The sequence below is a fragment of the Balaenoptera ricei genome, chromosome 10 (genome assembly GCF_028023285.1).
Source record: "Balaenoptera ricei isolate mBalRic1 chromosome 10, mBalRic1.hap2, whole genome shotgun sequence".
Taxonomy (NCBI): domain Eukaryota; kingdom Metazoa; phylum Chordata; class Mammalia; order Artiodactyla; family Balaenopteridae; genus Balaenoptera; species Balaenoptera ricei.
The window spans coordinates 2,900,489-2,918,092 of NC_082648.1; the positions used below are offsets into that span (position 1 = coordinate 2,900,489).

Consider the following 17,604-nt stretch of genomic DNA (forward strand, 5'->3'; position numbering starts at 1 on the left):
AGGCTCAGAGAGGGTGAGTAGCTTTCCTGACGTTACACAGCCAATGATGGCAGAACCAGGACTGGAACGCAGGTCTCCTATTCTAAGCCCCTCCTCCTTTTCCTTTGCACCACATATTCGGACATCCTGATAGGACGTGGAAAGAATACTTTAGGGGGTGGTCAGCAATGCCCTTATACTTGTATGTGTGCTTAAATGAGGTGAAGCGTTAAAGCACTTAGAACCATGTCTGGCACATAACACGTGTCCAATAAAATCAGCTTTATTTTAATAAAGCGTATATAATACAGTAATAAATATAGTAATGCTATACCATGTACAGAGTACTTTCACAGATACACAGTGTCATTTAGTCCTCACAAAAAGCCCATGGAGTATTTGTATTAACCCGATTTTACAGAAAAGGGTGCAGGGGCACACAGGAATAATGTGGCTTTCCCAAGGCTAGTAGATGCCCGAGCCCGAGACCTCCCTCAGGCCAGGCTGTCCTGGGTCTCCCCAGACAGGGCTTCTTTCAAATGCAGCCCAGGAGGTGGCGTTTCTGTGTCTCACAGAGTGAAGTTCAGTTGAGGGTGTGCAGTTCATGGCCTGGGCCTCAGAAGGAGCCTCCGAGGTCATCCTGCAGTCGGGGTTTGAGCTGGGGAAGCCCTAGTCACCCTGATTGCCCCCCGATGGATCAGGCCAGTCCTGCCAGGTTCCGGGCCATTCCGAAGGCATCCCAAGCTTTCGGGCTTGAAGAGAGCTGCACACCCATTCTCCCAAGATACCATTTCCTTGGGGCTTCTCTGGATTTAGGAATGGAAAAAGAACCTGGATTCTGGAAAAGGCAGTTGTGGGTTTGAACCCTCACTCTGCCCCTTCCACCCATAAGACCTTGGGGAAATGACTCACCTTCTCTGAGTCTGCGTTCCTTCACCTGTACGGTGGACCTCATGCGGATGCTGTGGTTACACGATAGCTGCTGTAGAGTGAACGCTGCCTGTTCTGGAGCAGGAGCGGTAAAGGCTTCCCGGGGGTCGTGGTCACTCTCCCTGCACGTCCCTGCCTCCATCTGTGAAGGGCTCGGTAGCGGTATCCCCTGAGCGCACATCTGTGAATGTTCTGTGTGAACAGGAAAGTGGTGAATACGTTGTTTTAGGAGGAAGTCCAGATCCAAACAGAACCTTTGGGCCCAGCTGAAGGTGGGAACAGCCCTCCGCCATTGCCCCCCCATCTCCAGCCCCAACAAAAGGCCTGCCTTGAATTTGGAGGAGGTCATAAGCCTCCACGGCAGATGCATAGAGATGCTCCAGAAAGCCCTGGAGTGAGAAGGGCATGGAGAGAACTGTCCTTCTTCGAGGGAGTGCTGTGTGGTATCATTGAGAACATTTGAGAAGCTTCCAGCTGGAGCCACAGGTCTGAGAACCCTGGTTACTGGTTCGAATCCTTCCTCTTTGCCCCTGACAAGCCCGTGAGCTGGGGCCAAGGTCTGTTTTTCTCCAGACCTCAGGAGTCCCTCTGTGGAGTCGGGGTGGAGGTGGAATCACTGGATCCAGGAGAAAACGGCCTGGGTGCTTACCTACCTGAGGACACCCTCCCCCCGAAACGCAAGCATCCCAACGTGTCATCCCTAATCACCAGGCTCTGCCCTAGATTTCCCAGGACAAGCGAGTCCCTGCATCACAAGATGGTTGTCTAATTTCAGGATGACAGCATGGCTAGGAAGATTCTGCTTACGTGGAGCTGTGATCTGCCTCCCTTGACCTTTCTCCCGTGGGTCAAGTTCAGCCCTCTGAAGTCTCATTATACCAGCCAATCCCTTTTAACCCCTTCCAGCTCTGCCTTTCCAGGGATAGGGAGAGATGAGAGAGAGGGAGGAGGGAGGAAGCCACATCCAAACTGCCTGACTTTCTCACATGGCATCGTCTCCGCAGAAGCTGTGGGTGTCACATTTGACAAATTGTTTTGAAATATTCTCTTTTTCTGATTGCTGCCAACTTTTCCTCACCACCCCCCCGCCCCACCCACAGAAGCTGCTCTGAGAATGACCCAGGAAGTGGGAAGCAATCCTAGCACCCCACCCTCTGGGGCTTCTCCAGTTTGAATGGCAATATTTAGTAGTTTTCACCTCTTTATCATTTTTAATAATTTTTCAGAAGAATCCTTTATCAAATAGACTCTTGCGTGGAACTCGGATGGGTGGATGAATGGAGAGGCAGGTAGTTAGATAAAATGGGAATGGTGTGGTTACGTAGCTGTACTGTAGAGCCAGACTACAAGGTTTAAGTCCTTGCTCCGTCACTTACTAGCTGTGTGACCCGGAACAAGTCACTTAACTATTCAGCTCCTCAGTTTCCTCATCTGAAGATGGGCGTAACAGTTAAAACCCATCTTATAGGAATATTGTGACTACTAAATGAGTTACTGCATCTAAAGCCTTAAGATAACCCCTGGAGCAGTGAGTGTCTGCCATGATGATGGTGATGGTGGTGGTGATGATGGTGATGATGGTGATGATGGTGATGGTGGTGATGGTGATGGTGATGGTGATGGTGGTGATGATGGTGGTGGTGGTGATGGTGATGGTGATGGTGGTGATGGTGGTGGTGATGATGGTGGTGGTGGTGGTGATGGTGGTGTTGATGATGATGATGATGATGATTACCAATGACTGAAGTTGGGGAGACTCTTCCTTCCTCCAACCAGTGTAATTCTTGAGACATTGGAGGTTCTGGGAACACTGCTTGTAGACCACTTACCTAGTTCATTTTCTCATTTGACAGAGACCTAGAGAAGGGTCACACGATGGAGTGCTGTAGAACAAAGCCAGATCTTGAGCTGAGGTCTCCTGCCTCCTGGCCTTTGCAATTCTCAAATATCTTTCTGCACGAGCTGAGCTGTGGACCCAAGCCAAAGCCAGAGACAAGGAATCAGCATCACCCAGCAGCCAGCAGGTCTGACCTTGGCTGAGCTGCTCTACTCCCCGTTCCCTCCAGGCCGGCTCCCAGAGGTCCTGTGCAGATGAAGTAGCAACTTTGGGTCTCTTGGAGTGAGGGTGGAGGCTGAAAGGTGGGGAGGAGGTGGGTGAAAGCAGTGAGCTGTGAAGCTTAATTCACACAGAGGCCAGGTCTTAAGAGCACAGGCTACAAGGTGTTACATGCTGTATGTGCAAAGTGCAGTGACTAATTGACAGGCGAGTCTAGAGACCCATCAGCCTCTCTCCGCCCCCTCTCCCCTCTTCTCTCACTCTCACTCTGAAGCATGAGAGGAAGCATCTCTCCCCAAACAGGCAATTCCAGGCAGGGGTGCCCCTCTGACATTTACGTTGCATCTCCAAGGTGATAGAGGAGGGAGGTCTTTAGTTTTTATCAAAACCAAATGAACTGTTTCTCTTATATCAAGTGACACCCCTCACTCATTCATTGAACACGTTTTTTGAGTGTCTACTATGTATGTTCTGAACGGTCACCTTCACGAGCATGTGACCTGGGAAATGACACAGGGTCCTATGCTCAGAAGGACCCCGCATTTGGTTTAATGCTCTGCTGTCAGCATCTTGAAATGGTTAATCGTTTTGCCTTGACGTTGGTGTTTTGTAAGGTTGTCAGGGAAGTCCAGTGCAGGGGAGCGCGCACACGGACAGGAGACGAGTCACGCGAGTGTGTCCTGTGCCTTCAGCCCACTCCCGTACAGCCTTCTCGACATCCCACAAGCAGGGAGCTCCAGGGGACACACGCCATGGGGGCAGCGCAGGGAGACTCAAGTCAGTGCAGGAGGGAGCGCTGTCAGGTCCACGACTGACGGGTGGGGCGCCCACAGGCTGGAGAGGCCACACCGCCCATCCAACGCAGAGCTGGCTCTGTGCGCAGAAAGAAGGCAGTGACATTCGAAGAGACACAAATGACCAAGGAACCTTATCACATCCTTTGCTACTGATGTTATGTCCCTATTAACCAATGCTTAGGCTGAAAATGGTTACACGGAAGGAAAGGAAAAGACAGAGCAGCCGCCAGCTCCCTTTCCTTGCAGCCCTGCCTGAGTCACCAGTGACCGGAGGCGGAGTGTTGGGGTGGAATGGCGCATGTCAGGAGGGATAGAGAAACGTCCGAGTTCGTTCATGCAGCACGTCCACTGCTCCCGTAAGAATGAAATACATACACATGGACCCGCCGTGAACTGTGTGACTTTGGTGATTCCACATAGCAGCTAAAGGCTCATATTTCCATTTAAAATTTGCAACATACAGTATAAAGATGAACGAAAATTCGTGACGATAATTTAAATTTATTTTTTAACCTTTTAACTTAGGATAACACGAAAGAGCAAATAAAAGTACTATGACAAACTACACTTCAATAAAATATTTTAAAAAATAAACTATAATGGAAAAGAATCTTGAAAGAATATATCTAGATACATATAGATATATTCTTTTTAGATTCTTTTCTATTAGATATATAATGGAAAATATATATAATATAACTGAATCACTTTGTTATACACCAGAAACTAACACAACACTGTAAGGCAACTACAATCAAAAACAAATTTTTTTTTTTAAATACTATGACAAGTCGAGAGAAAGAGAACACGGGAGAAAAGAAAAAGCTGTATATTTTACTACCTTTAATGACACTTTTTTACTACTTCTTGAACAGGGCCCTGCATTTTCATTTTACATGGGGCCCACACATTACATAGCGGCCCTGGGGTGAGGTACCAGGGACGCAGGATCTACAAAATACAGTCCCTGTCGTCATAGAGCCTACTAGTCTAGTAAGAGAAACATAGGTTAACCAAATGATCCTAGAAATACATCATTATAAGCTGATCAGTGCTAAGTAAAACTATTATAGGGCTCCCTCAGGGCATGTAGTAGCAGGACCTAAACTAGCCTTGGGGTCAGGGGAGACTTCCCTGAGGAAGTGAATGTGTGAACAGAAATGTGAAGAATAAGCAGGTGTTAGTGAAGTAAAGAACAAGAAATGACTGTTCCAGACAGAGGGGACAGCATGTGCAAAGGCCCTGAGGCAAGAGAGAGACTGGCAACCCAGGAAAAGAAAGCCACCTGGCTGGAACATGGCCCAGTCTTATAAATCCCGTTAGGAATTGGTCTTTCTCCTAGAAGTTATGGAAAGCCATTAAGAATCTAAATAGGGGACTTCCCTGGCGGTCCAGTGGTTAAGACTCCGAGCTTCCACTGCATGGCGGTGCTGGGGGGGTTCAATCCCTGGCCAGGGAACTAAGATTCCGCAGGCAGCATGGCATGGCCAAAAAATAAAAATTAAAAAACAAACAAAAAATCTAAATAGAATTCCCGGCACACACACATACACTCACACACACATACACACACACACACACAAAGTATCTAAATAGGAGAGTAAATGGGATCAAATCTGTTTTGTTTTGGGTTTTTTTAATAAATTTATTTATTTATTTGTTTATTTTTGGCTGCGTTGGGTCCTCGTTGCTGTGCACGGGCTTTCTCTAGTTGTGGCGAGCGGGGGCTACTTTTTGTTGCGGTACACAGGCTTCTCGTTGCAGTGGCTTCTCTTTTTTTTTTTTTTAAACACTTAGTGGTTTTTTTTTTTTTAATTTTATTTATTTATTTATTTATTTTTGGCTATGTTGGGTCTTCGTTTCTGTGTGAGGGCTTTCTCTAGTTGAGGCGAGTGGGGGCCACTCTTCATCGCGGTGCGCATGACTCTCACCATCGCGGCCTCTCCTGTTGCAGAGCACAAGCTCCAGACGCGCAGGCTCAGTAGCTGTGGCTCACGGGCCCAGCTGCTCCGCGGCATGTGGGATCTTCCCAGACCAGGGCTCGAACCCGTGTCCCCTGCATTGGCAGGCAGAGTCTCAACCACTGTGCCACCAGGGAAGCCCCTGCAGTGGCTTCTCTTGTTGTGGAGCACGGGCTCTAGGCACGTGGGCTTCAGTAGCTGTGGCACGTGGGCTCAGTAGTTGTGGCTTGCGGGCTCTAGAGTGCAGGCTCAGTAGTTGTGGCACATGGGCTTAGTTGCTCCACGGCATGTGGGATCTTCCTGGACCAGGGCTCGAACCCGCGTCCCCTGCATTGGCAGGCGGATTCTTAACCACTGCGCCACCGGGGAAACCCTCAAATCTGTTTTTAAAAAGTTCTTTCACTGTTAACAGTGTGATGAAATAAAACCCTGGCGGTCCAGTGGTTAGGATTCCGTGCTTCCGCTGAAGAGGGTCCAGGTTCGATCCCTGGTCAGGGAACTAAGATCCCACATGCCATGCGGCGCGGCCACAAAAAAAAATTATATTTTAAGGCAGGACAAGGAAAAATTAAACATAAAATTCTCTCTGTGTGTTTGTTTGGGCCTTCTCCCTCCCTCCCTAATGTGCAGTGTGCACCTGCATTACACATTAATCAAAACTTTTCAAAGATGGGAGTGCCTTCTTAGCTGTGGAGATCAATTTTGTTTCTTTCTTCTGATGCTAGCAATGTAACTTCTTAAAAGAAGAACGTTCTTTCCCAGCTCTGCAGGGGGTCATGGCGACTTGCTGCTTGCTTTGTATGCACTTACCTGGACTATGTATCCTTGGTGAGCTTTATGTAAAACATCAGTGTGTCATTTTGATGTACAGTCCTTTATCTCGAAAATGTGTATGACTGTGCCTTCTACTTCTAACAGGCGGAACAGTTCTCAGATCTTTATGAGAATCTGCTTCCCAGGTTATAATTCTCAGTTTGGGGAATTTCCTGGTGGTCCACTAGTTACGACTTGTCACTTCCACTGCTGTGGACTGGGTTCAATCCCTGGTCGAGGAACTAAGATCCCACAAGCTGCGCAGTGCGACCAAAATGATATTAATAATAAGCCTCAGTTTGGCTCGAATAAAATCCCTTTTTTTCTTCTTAACTTGATAATTAATTGAATTTCATTGACAAATGTTAGAACATCCTGAAGGGAGAAAGACTAGTTAGAAAGGAGGCTATTGCAATAATCCAGGCGAGGGAGGATGGTGGCTTAGGCTACAGTGGGGAGAGGGGATTGAATGGATTTAAGAGGCAGGGAGGAGGAAAAGTGATGGCGTGGACAGAGTCGGGGAGAATAGAGGAGAGTGGGTACGGGGAATGACTCCTAGGCTTCTGGTCTGTGCCGCTATGTGGGCGGTGAGGTCATTTACTAAGACGTGTATCAGCGATGGAGCCCAAGGTTGGAGAATGGAGGAAGGGTGAGGGGGAAGGTTATGAGTTTACCTTTATGTTCAGTTAAGTTCCCTTTGAGGCGTCCCAGCAGAGTATCAAGAATGCCACTGGCATCTTCATCCAGGACCCAGAAGTGAGGTCTGGAGAACAGCTAATAAAAACTACAGCCATGCAAAGGGCTGGAATAGGCAGCTCACAAATTCTCCAAATGGCCAGTATGTACATAAAAGAGCTCAACATCATTAGTCATTAAAGAAATGCAAAATTAAAACCATAATGAGGTACCATTTCACTAGAATGGCAAAAATTTTTTAAGGCTGACAAACTTAAATGCTGGCCAGGATGTGGAACAACCAGAACTTTCACCCATTACTGGTGGACATGTGAAATTGCACAACCACTTTGGAAAACAGGCAGTTTCTTCAAAAGTTAAACACATACCTGGCAATTGCACTTCTAGATAATTGTCCTACGGAAATAAAAACATTTGTCCACACAAAGACTTGCAAATAATGTTCACTGCAGCATTATTCATAACAACCCGAAAATGAAACAAACTAAATGTGCTTCAGTTGTGAATGGATGAACAAATTTGTGGGTATCCATGCAACTGGAATCCGTGCAATGGAATCCACGCAATGAAATACTACCTGTCAACAAAAGAAACAAACTACAGCTACATGTAACAAAATGGATGAATCTCAGAAATATTACACTTAGGGAAAGAAATCAGATATAAAAGAGTACATATGCATAATTCAATTTACATGACATGCCAGAACAGGCAAAAGTAATCTTTAGTGATGGAAATCAGATCAGTGGCAGCCTGGAGCACAGGGGGGGAGAACTGACTGCAAGAGGTGGGGGTGAGGGCGTGGGTTTTGCGGGAGCGGTGGGACTACTCTGTACCTTGATTGTGATGGTGGTTACACAGCTGTACGCATGTCAAAGCTCTCAGAGCTGTACACGGAAATTGTGAATTTTACTGCATGTAACTTAAACCTTAAAAAAAAAAAAACCCACAATTTCTAAACTGAAGCCATGAGTATAGATAAGATCCACTAAGTGAAAAGGATAGAGTGAGAAGAAAAGAGCATGTGTGCGGCAGGGCGGGCGGCTGCTAATCTTACCAACAGGCAACAGGTGTCATCACCCGCATCTCGCATGTGAGAAACACGAGGCTCAGAGAAGTGAAGCGCCTTCCCTAAGATCACACAGTACTAAGGAGGAAAGCTGGGGCCTGAACCCAGAGCCATCAACCAGGCCTGGGCCCATGGCTGAGCGTGGTCACCAAACAAGGAGAAGCACCCCAACTCCTATTCTTTGAGGAAGAAAGGCAGTGACCTTGAGGACTGGGCCCAGATCTGAAAAACCGTGCACTGTTCTCTGCGTATGAAAATGACGCTTCTCGCCCATCACCGATCTCCGATGGTCTGGGATCACTGCGCTGGCTCCGCCCTAAACCAGCCATATTCCCTCCACCAGCCACCCTCCCCACGGTACCCAAGGGCGCCCTCGCAAGATGACAGGCCAGGGTTGGGGGTTCTGCCTGGGCCTGTCAGACACCCAGAGAGCCACGGTGAGATCTGCTGCGGCGGAAAATCTCCAGCTGCAGGGGGGCCTGCTTCTCCGTGGTGGGAGCCTCTTGCCCTCCCTTCTGTGCGTCGACCCGGGGCCCCTAGCACCTGGCAAACAGCAGCTCGCTCCCTCATCTCTGCCTGGTCAGAAAGTGGCCGCATTCAGCTCCTCTCCCAGCTGGAGCATGTGTCCCAGGATATGTGGCACTTTGGTGGCAGAGCTGGGTTTGGACCTACAGCTGCCGCTTCCTACTCCAGGGGACCGGGCTCCTAGGGAAACTTCCCGTGAGACACTTTCTCCAGCTGCGGACGGTGAGCCCGGAGACCTCCCTTCTGATTCCTAGATCGGGAATGAAATACCTGAGTGACCCGGATCAAGTTCCTGGGTCACGTGAGAATCTGGGTGTCTTCACGAGCATAACGAGGGTCTGACGAGGGCCACCTCCTTCACTACTGACCACTTACCAGGGGTAACGTTATGTCAGCCTCTTCACATACCTGGAGTAATTCGATGTGTCCAGTCATTGCTATTTTATAGAGCTATTTTATACAGTCCATTCCCCACCTGCAGGATCCTATTTTCTTTTTCTTTTTTTTTGGCCGCACTGCGCTGCACTGCTTGTGCGATCTTAGTTTCCCCCGACCAGGGATGGAATCTCAGCCCTCGGCAATGAGAGTGCGGAGTCCTAACCACTGGACCGCCAGGGAATTCCCAGGATCATATTTTATATAATGAGGAGTGTTTCCGGGAAAAGCATGTCCGAAGTTGGACTCTGCAGACATCTGACAGCCAGAAAGTGCCCTCCAGCCTCAGTCTCTTCCTCTTTGTTATCTTAACTTTAACCTTATCCTTACTGCAGCCTCTTCCAATCTCCCTGGTTCATTTAGCTTCTCTGCTAGTATTTGATGAGCACCTCCTATGATCTGGAGATGCAACAGATCTGAGCCAATGTTGGGTGTTCCCTGCTTAGGTTTTGTTTTGTTTTGTTTTGTTTTAATTATTTATTTATTTATTTATTTTATTTTTGGCTGCGTTGGGTCTTCGTTAGACCCAGGATTGACACAGACAGTGCTCCAGGAAATGACACAGACAAGGCTCCTGTCCATTTCCGAGGGGCACCCCCTGCACTTCCCCAGGGATGAGGGGATGAGGACTCCCCTCCCCCAGCAGGCTGTAGCTGCTCCCCTTCACATCCCGCCCCCTTCGGGGGGCCTGTCCCAACACAAACGTGTCAGCCCACTAAAGCAAACAGCATTTGGACTGCCGGTCCCTCTGTCGGCAAAACTTGCTAAGTGTCTTTATACGTGATGTTGAGACTGAGAATACAAAGAGAAATAAGACACGATCTGTGTGCTGGAGAAGCTTCTGGTCCAGTAGTGGTTATACCGCTGGAGGTGAGACCCACTCTGCCAGCACCTAAGGAAGATGGGGGAGGAGGGCACAGAGGGTATGGAGGGGTGCAGAGACACCTGAGCCTTATGATACACACAGCAGACACGGCCGGCCCCATGAAACACATTCTCAACATTGCCAGGTCGAGTTGTCTCCGCCCTCTTCCAGCCCCCACTCCCCTCCTACCCCCAACCTCCACTCCGGGCCCTGCCCTAGAGAGCCTTCCACCCTGCCTTGCCACCTGAAGCCAGTTAGGTCCCTCTTAGCCTTGCCCTCTAGAGAAGAGTTGTCCAACAGAAATACAATGTGAGCAACATGCATGATTTTTAAATTTCTAGTAACCATATTTTTTAAAGTAAAAAAAAAGTGCTCGCTTCGGCAGCACATATACTAAAATTGGAACGATACAGAGAAGATTAGCGTGGCCCCTGCACAAGCAGGCCATGCAGATTTGTGAAACGTTCCATATTTTTTGGCCTCTATGGGAAAAGAATCTAAAAAAGAGTGGATACGTGTATATGTATAACCAATTCACTTTGCTGTACACCTGAAAAAAACACAATATTGTAAATCAACTATACTCCAATAAAAAAACTTTTTTTAATCTTAAAAAAGTAAAAAAAAAAAGTGAAATTAATTTCAATAATATATTTGTTTAACTTGTATCTAAAATATTATCATTTCAACATGTAATCATGTACAAAATTACTGAGGTCCTTGAAAAAATTCTTTTTTTTCATACTAAGTCCTAGAGGTGTACTGTGTATTTTACACTTACACCACATTTCAGTTTGGATGCTAAATTTTTATTGGAAATATATGGCCTGTGTTCAGATTTCACAACATTCACATTGAAAAGTAAGTTCACATATTCAAACTATCTCACCAATACTTATGTTTTCCAATAACTAAATGGAGAGAGTAACAACTTTTTAATTAATTTTTAGTGAAAATTAAGCACATTAGCAGTTCGGTTCCTCAGTTGCACACACAAGCTGCATTTCCAGTGCTCGGACACCCACTTGTGACTAGTGGCTACCAGAGTGTAAGCCTCTGCTGTCTGGGCCCCAGGTCCAGCAACCACTTCGGGCTCTCTCCAGTCACCCAGACTTACCCAGACCCTCTGTGCGCACATCTCCATTCAAAGGGGCTCCCCTTCCTACCCACACCCCAGCCTGTGGGAGCCACCCATGACTCATGCGTCCCTGCTCCCCTGGCACACTTTCACCTACCTGGTCCTCCTACCAAAATTGTCTCCACGTACAGACATCAGCATATCAGAAAACCAATTTGCATAGGCAAATTCAGGATCCGGAGACATAGTCCCCCCACAGATTGGGGGCCCAGGAAATCGGGCCTTGTCCTCCAGTCGCCCCCTGGAGGAGGTGGGACTTCAAAATTTGCTGGGTCAGTGAGACGGAAAGGAGGACAGGGAAGGCATCCAAGCCTGGGTGGTAGGATGGTGGAGAGAAGAGGGGCTCCTCGGGGTGTAAGTGAGGGGCTGGGGGGAGGTACGTTTTACGTATGGTTCATTGTGTTGGAATGATTTGGTTGTTAAATAAGCACTTTAAGGGATTCTTTTATATTTCATACTTTTAAATTTTTATGAATTAAATTCTTTCCCCCAGTCTGGGTTTTTCCAAGCTTCAGATCTCTGGCCGGAATTGATTTGCATAATCCCACCTCTGAGATTTAGCCCCACCCCTCAGGACCCCCTCCTTGCCTGGTCCAGTCTGGAAGCCTCTCTGCTGGGCATTCACCTTTCCCGTCTTCCCACTGTGGGCAGCCCCCCTGCTCTGGCCTCCCCCTCCCTGGGAACCAACCCGGCCTCGCTGCAGCTGAGAGGCGGGGATAATCCTCCCTGAGTTATTTCAAGGATTAGTCCTGCTGCCCTGTGTGCAGCTCCCACACGGTGGGATTTCAGAGCGGTGGACACCGTGCCAGGAAGGGGGTGCGGCTCCTGAAATGCAGATCCACGCAGGGTGTTGAGCACCAGGCTGTGGGGTCCAGGTTCCTTAGAGCACGTCCTGGCGCGTGGGGTTTAGCAGGAGGACGCAGGCAGCCTGCCAGGCTACGAGCTGGAGAGTCAGAGCCCGAAGCCCTAGGCCCTCAGTCTCTGCCTTGAAACACACACGCGTGCACACACACGCGCGCAGACACACACGCACACACACACACACCCCAACCTCATCACAACTTTCATAGACTAGGTGGGTCCTTTTGCCTTCGTGGGGACCTTACTCCATAAAAAAAATTAAAAATCATATTTTCTATGTTGGTACACAGATGACTATATTAATATTATGTATTAAAATATCTTCTTCAATCTGAAGTTCACTTTTCTTCTGATTTTAATGAAAATACGTTTGTGGTCCTCTGAAAGTACTGTGTTACTGTTGGCCCTGCCTGCGCCCCGCCCTCTGTTCCCAGCCCTGGTCCTTCGAGGCTGCAGAGGAGGCTGGGATTGGGGGTGGCAGGAGAGCTGTAAGGTCCGCAGGTGGGTCATTTTGGACTCAGAGGGAGGCATGGACTCTCCCTGCCCCCTTCCCTCTGAAAACGGAGAATTTCCTCCGCTGGGAGAGCCAGGTGCTGCCCCAGGAAGGACGAGTTCATGGTTTCACGGAGTCCTTCCTGCCCCCCGCGCCCTCCCCCGCAAACCGCGCCCCCCTCCACCGCCGATGCCACCGATGACAGGTAAGTCTGAGCAAATCTGAGGGAGTCCAATTTTAACATCAGAAAGGGATGGCTTCTTCCGAGCGCATCGGTCATTAGACTTCAGGCTCAAGTCCCAACTCCCTACTATGACGCATGAGACCCTCTTTGGGAGGTGATATAATAGAATGGGTGAGGTGTTTATTAACAGGTGGACCTGGCTGAATTTGGGACAAGTTCTTAAACCTCTCAAACCCTCATCTTCCCCCCAATGTACATAGGAATGACGGGACTATTTTCCTCACCAAATTCTTACAAATATTGTAGACATACATGTGCTTTGCACACAGTGAAACTCTATATACTTGTTAGGAAATAGGATTGTTATACAAAGCAAATATACACAGAAGATCTCCCACCTCTTCTCCACAGGTCAGACACCCTATCATAACTGAGATTATAGATGTAAAGTACTAGGTGCATTGCCCGGCACAGAGCAGGAGCTCCAGAAACGGTACCCAGTATTGTGGTCTGGTTCCTACTACTTCTCTAATCTCATCCCCACCTCCCCTCTGCCTTGAACTTCAGCAACACCAAACTGCTTCTGGTCTTGTGTCACGTCCCACTCCACACCAGCTGCACATTTTCTCACCTCCTGATCACTGTAGCAGAAGCTGGCTCATCTATAGATGGACTGTATTTCCCAGCCTCCCCTGCACCTAGATGTGGCCATTTGAACAGGGTCTTGCCAGTGGAAGATGAACAAGAGTAATCCATGCTGCTGCCAGGCCTGTTCCATCAAAACTCCCACATGCTCTTCATGTTCTTTCCCTCCCCAACCCCAGAAGCCCCATGGTGAAGGCGGAAGAGCCATAGATGGAGAGAACTCAGGTGCCTGAATTAAAGCATGAAGGAAAGCCATCCATGGATGTGGGTGTTCCATTAGTGAGAAGTGATGGAACTGCTTTCAGTTTGTTGCAGCAGCTAACCTTACCTTAACGAATAGACTCCTGCCGTCTTGTGTTCATGGAATGCCTATAACCCCACCCTCCTTCCCTGGGGTAACTCCTGCTCATCTTTAAGCTTCATCTCTGGCATTGCATCCTTCAGAAATCCTTCTCTGAGCAAACCTGAACAAAGGTTGCGTGTCTCCAGCAGACACTGCACAGTTGACTACCCTCCTTCTATCCTCTCCTTCCTAATAGAATCCCTATTTTGTTCAGGGAAGTAGTATCCCCAATTACAAATACTCACGTCCCAAGACTCCTCTGTAGCTGGCTGCAGTCACCTGGTCCAGTCCTGGCCAATAAGATGTAAGAAGAAGCTGCTGGATGGAGATTGTTAGGGAATCTTTCTTAAAAAGAAGTAGATTGGGCTCACATCTACATTTTACCATTTTGCTTTGTCCTTCCTTTCTTCCCACCTGGAAGTCAGATGCAATGTCCGGAATGGAGCACACATATTACAGCCATAAGGATGAAAGCCACGTGCTAAGGCACAGTAGAAAGAAGAGTTTAGGTTCCTAAAGGCACCACGGATCAGCCCCGTTCTGCTTACCTCCAGTTCTCCTGTAACGTGGAAAATGAAACTTCTTTTTTTTTGTTTTTTAAATTTTTTAAATTACTTTTTATTGGAGTATAGTTGCTTTACAATGTTGTGTTAGTTTCTGCTGTACAGCAAAGTGAATCAGTTATACGTATACATATATCCCCTCTTTTCTGGATTTCCTTCCCATTTAGGTCACCACAGAGCACTGAGTAGAGTTCTCTGTGCTATACAGTAGGTCCTCATTAGTTATTTATTTTATACATAGTAGTGTATATATGTCAATCCCAATCTCCCAATTCGTCCTACCCCCCCTTCCCCCCTTGGTATCCATAAGTTTGTTCTCTACATCTGTGTCTCTATTTCTGCTTTGCAAATAAGTTCATCTGTACCATTTTTCTAGATTCCACATATGAGCGATATTATACGATATTTGTTTTTCTCTTTCTGACTTACTTCACTCCGTATGACAGTCTCTAGGTCCATCCACGGCTCTGCAAATGGCACAATTTCGTTCCTTTTCGTGGCTGAGTAATATTCCATATACACGGAGAAAGCCATAATTCAAAAAGATACATGCACCCCAATGTTCCTTGCAGCACTATTTACAAGAGCCAGGACATGGAAGCAACCTAAGTGTCCATCAACAGAGGACTGGATAAAGACGGTGTGGTCGATATATGGAAAATGAAACTTCTAAGGCTTAGAGCCCGGCGGTGAAGTTCCTGTTTGGCACAAATGAACACGCTCCTATGTGAATGCGGGCCCCAGCTCCCGCTCCCCAGCGCCTGTGCTCCCCGACCGGCTGCTCTCAGAACTCCATCGCACGCTGGCCATCAGCCGCTCCGGGGGCTGTTTCTCTGACTTGTTTGAAGGCACAGAGCAAGCGCTCAGTAAACGTGTGCTGAGAGGACAGTGACAAGGGACACTGTTGTGTTCCTCATCCTCCTTCTGAAGAAAAAAAAAGGAATCCCTAGGGGACACACAGAAGAGGCCCTCGGCCAGTGGCCTCCCTGCCCCTTCCAGTGCAGGCTCCACAACAAGGAGAGTACAGAAGTGCAAGACGCAGGCTCAGCCCTCGCCTGGGTGAGGTCGGGGAATGCAGGATAATCACAGCTAGTGCTTGGACAGCGCTTCTTATGCCCCGGCATTGTCTTTCAGTTTTGTTTTTTGTTTTTTAAAGATTTATCGATTGATTGATTGATTGCTATGTTGGGTCTTCGTTTCTGTGCGAGGGCTTTCTCTAGTTGCGGCGAGCGGGGGCCATTCTTCATCGCGGTGCGTGGGCCTCTCACTATCGCGGCCTCTCTTGTTGCGGAGCACAGGCTCCAGACACGCAGGCTCAGTAGTTGTGGCTCACGGGCCCAGTTGCTCCGCGGCATGTGGGATCTTCCCAGACCAGGGCTCGAACCCGTGTCCCCTGCATTAGCAGGCAGATTCTCAACCACTGCGCCACCAGGGAAGCCCCAGTGTTGTTTTTTAAAGTGAGGTGAAAGCCACATAAAACTGTCTTAAAGTGAACAATTCAGTGACATTTAGTGCATTCACAATGTCGTGCAACCGCTCTTTCTGTGTGGCTCCAAAACCTTTCGTCACCCCCAAAATAAAACCTTATAACCGGGACTTCCCTGGTGGTCCAGTGGTTAAGACCTCGTGCTTCCACTGCATGGGGCACGGGTTCGATCGCTAATCAGGGAACTAAGATCCCCGCATGCTGTGCAGCGTGGCCAAAAATTTAAAAATTAAACCTTATACCCGTTAAGCAGCCATTTCGCATTATCCCTTTCCCTCAGCTCTTGGAAACCACCAATCTGCATTCTCTGTGGATTTTCCTTTTCTGGATGTTTCATATAAATAGCATTACACGCTGGGCTAGCAGAGGCAGGTGGGGCCCCAGTGTCCACATGTTAAGATGACACTTAGCTTTTCTTTATCCAGGCTGAGGTCAAAGGTTCCCACTGCAGCTCGAGTGGCTGAGGTGAAATGTCTTTGCAGTCCAGCTCCTAGGAAATCTTTATTTTATTATTATTTTTTAATTGATTAATTAATTAGGTGGCACTGGGTCTTAGTTGCAGCAGGCGGGCTCCTTAGTTGCGGCTCCAGGGCTCCTTAGTTGCGGCTCACCAGCTCCTTAGTTGCAGCAGGTGGGCTCCTTAGTTGTGGCATGAGAACTCTTAGTTGTGGCATGCGTGTGGGATCTAGTTCCCTGACCAGGGATGGAAGCCAGGTCCCCTGCATTGGGAGCACAGAGTCTTATCCACTGGACCGCCAGGGAAGTCCCAGGAAATCTTTAAAATTAAGTCTGAGAGGAGCCTGTGACCAGTAGATTTGGTAGAGAACTTTGATGAAGCGTGGGTGAACGGTCTGGAGGGTGAACTGGCTGCTCTGGACTGGGGGTGCTGTCTTGCAGCACTTTTGTGAGAAAACACAGCCAGGCTGGATGTGTGATGTGGGGTATGTGGGCACGTGTCTATGTACAGACAGACATCCCGGAGTCTTTTGTGTTCGAGTACACTTTACAGATCACAGAGCACTTAGATGCCCTTTATCTGCAGCTCTCTAAAGGAGGCAGGGCAAGCACTCTTAACTGCAGTTTATAAATCGGGCAGCTGAGGCCCCATCAGATGACTTGCCCAAGGTCGCACAGAGGATGAGGGGCGGAGCCCCAAGCCTGTGAGCTTTCTGTCCGGATACCTTAAGCTGCTTAGTCATTGCTCAGGTGGAGTGAGGGGGAAATGGGCTTGCAGGTTGTATTAGTCAGAAACAAAATACCATAGAGTGGCTTAAACAGCATAAATTTATTTTTCACAGTTCTGGAGGCTGGAAAGTCCAAGATTAAGGTGCCGGCTGATTTGGTTCCTGGAGAGAGCTCTCTTCCTGATTTGTGACGGCTGCCTTTTCCCTGTGTCCTTAGTGGTAGAGAGTATCCCTTCTCATAAGGGTCCCCATCGTGGGGACCCCACCCTCATGACCTCATCTAACCCTAATTACCTCCCAAAGGCCCTGGCCCAAATACCGTCACACTGGGGATTAGGGTGTTAACGTATTAATTTGGGGCGGGGGGACACATTCAGTCTATAATACAGGTGCAAACCCATCTCTTACCCACCATTGGTGGGAACCATGTGCTACAGCCTGCAAGTCATTGGGGTGTTCAACCTAACTCTCTCCCAGGGACGGACGCGGAGGCAGGGCAGGGAAGGAGGGCAAAATTCAGAGAGTATTAGGAAGAGAGTAGGGTGGCCAGATTTAGCAAATAAAAATATAAACACTTAATT

The 17,604-nt window shown here is 48.2% G+C and overlaps 1 protein-coding gene and 1 non-coding gene across 4 annotated transcripts in view; both read left to right on the top strand.

Annotated features, from left to right (window-relative positions):
* Positions 1 to 17,604, top strand: part of WASHC1 (WASH complex subunit 1) — a 52,898-nt gene that overhangs the window by 18,764 nt on the left and 16,530 nt on the right. The window lies entirely within an intron of this gene.
* Positions 10,496 to 10,602, top strand: LOC132373895 (U6 spliceosomal RNA). Its single transcript, XR_009505551.1, has one exon. It is a non-coding gene; the product is annotated as a U6 spliceosomal RNA (small nuclear RNA).